Below are 2,217 nucleotides of genomic sequence, written 5' to 3'. Positions count from 1 at the left end.
CTGGCAACTCTGCGCTCCTAAACAACGGAAGTAGATAAAGTCTGCGTGATCAACAATGGCTGCGCCTTGATTCAAGTCTACTAGATCTAATCCCCGACTCAGACCTACAAAACTTTAAACTGGGCCTAAAAATGCGCAAACTACCGTAATTTTGTCATGAACAGATGGTATAACAGTGGCTTTCGGTCTCCCATCAGGATTTTGGAAGCCATTGGATATGATCTAGATCTAGATTTAATAGTGGTCGCTCGTTACGGAAGTCCTCCCCTTTGCATCACCACAAACATAAGGTCATAAAGGTACCAAAGATTAGGTGTAATACAAGGGAGTACAAGCATAAATATGAAGGAGGTGAGGTAATGACGATAGATGTTTGATAGGAAAGAAGGAGCAAACCACAACAGAATACCCTCCAATCACCCACTCCATTTTTATTTGGGGGGTAGGGGCGTGGATAAGGACAAAGCATTTTGGGTTAAGTAAGTCAGTTTAGTCGTTTATAAAAATATTTTCATTTCTATAAATTTTCTTTTGTTGGGGGGTTTGTTTTGTTGTTTTTTATTTTGTTTTTGATCTAGATTCTAGATCTAGATCTAGATCTAGATCTAGATCTAGAAATCTAGATCTAACAAGATTTTCACGACACTTACAACACTAATCGGTGATATAAATGCCGAAGATTAGAGGTACATAAGTAAGGGCGATAGACGTTTGGTTAGAAAGAAGGAGCAAACCACACCAGAACACCCGCCAACTACCCTCTATTAACGGTTGAGAGATGAAAAGACAAAAAAGGACCAACATGACAATGTGGCTTGATTAATTATTTTTTGGTAAGAGATTTATGGCACTTCCATGACAATAAAGTAAGTCCCAATAAGTGCCGAAGATTGGACGTATGTAGTGACCTGTAAAAAAAAGGTGAAAGATAGACAAGGACGATAGACGTTTAATAGGAAAGAAGGAGCAAACCACAGCAGAGCATCCAACCACCAACTAGACACACACTAGCTGAATGCTATCTTATACTAGGGGATTCGGCAACATTTTTTTAACCAACTAGGCAATATCAGAGCACAGAGAACGCCCGCTAGGACAGAAAAAACAAAACAAAGCAAAACAAAACAAAAACGAGAGGTTCTGGAAAGGAATTTGAATCCTTTGAAATTAGCAGTGCATCTAATGGCAAAAACAACTGTCTTGCTACTTTAGAATTAGGAAGTTTTATCTGCCCAGCGGAATGCCCAAGTGAATTGTGATTGGTCCATTGTCTTGACTATTTTAAGCGACTCTGTGACCGTGAACCTGAGGGAGGTGAACCTGACATACTTAGCGCCCTATGAGTATGAGTTGTGCCTTTGAATGGTTTTGTAGTGAAGTGGTGAAAGTTATTACTCGAGTGTTCAGTTCCAATGCAGGATAAAGACATTGATGTTAAGCTAACAAACGGACATAAATCTAGATTTATTTAGATTCTAGTTCTAGAAATCAAAGCGATCAGTAAAAAGAATGAAAATTAAAGTATAAGGTCCTCTTTCACGAACCCAAAGATCCTACCATCCCATCTACTATTCTCTTGACTAGGGGGACTTGACTATCTTCAACCTGCTGTTGTTTTATTGTGCACGCCCACTTTTTTGCCCCACCAGCCGCCCCAGATGACCTCGTATCATAGGCCTACCCATCTCTAGATCTAGAAATCAAGGTTACAAAGTAAAAGAGCAAGAAAAAATATTTGAATGGGAAGAAACTATCTGGCACGTTTGCGGAGCTGAAAAAAACATTGATAATACTCACTGATTTGGAACAAAATACGGCTTTCTCTGGGTCTATAAGGGATAGGGGTACCAGATCGACAGCAGGACTATGCCGGTTGCTTGGTTCCACTTTGGTTTGAGAAAACCGCGCAGAACGTCATCAAAATATTAGGGTTTCGCAATGATAAATTGGTGAATGACGTCATTGCCTTCTCCTAGGCCTAGCCTAAAGCTTAGGCCTAGGCCTATAATACGCAAGAGAATCCTGAACCCAGATGAAATAAGAAGGTATTTCCTTACCAAATGCTGGAAATAATACATTGATGAAAATCAGATGAAAACAACCATCTTCTCATCAATACTCCAAAAATTGATATCCTAAGATAGAGCTACCCGAAAGATGAAATATATAAATTGCATTAGGCCCTATTTAAATTTAATTTAATTTTTTTTTGAAAAG

At 39.1% G+C, this 2,217-nt stretch overlaps 1 protein-coding gene across 1 annotated transcript in view; it reads right to left on the bottom strand.

Annotated features, from left to right (window-relative positions):
* The window catches only part of LOC101853018, a 30,880-nt gene extending 28,703 nt beyond the window's left edge, over window positions 1–2,177 (bottom strand). Inside the window, exon 1 of the mRNA XM_005104220.3 lies at window positions 1,798–2,177. The gene's annotated coding sequence lies outside the window, so the exon portion shown is untranslated. The remainder of the gene's footprint in view (window positions 1–1,797) is intronic.
* Window positions 2,178–2,217: the final 40 nt, after the last annotated feature.

The sequence above is a fragment of the Aplysia californica genome, unplaced genomic scaffold (genome assembly GCF_000002075.1).
Source record: "Aplysia californica isolate F4 #8 unplaced genomic scaffold, AplCal3.0 scaffold00410, whole genome shotgun sequence".
Lineage (NCBI taxonomy): Eukaryota > Metazoa > Mollusca > Gastropoda > Aplysiida > Aplysiidae > Aplysia > Aplysia californica.
This window is presented reverse-complemented; position numbering and strand designations above follow the sequence as displayed.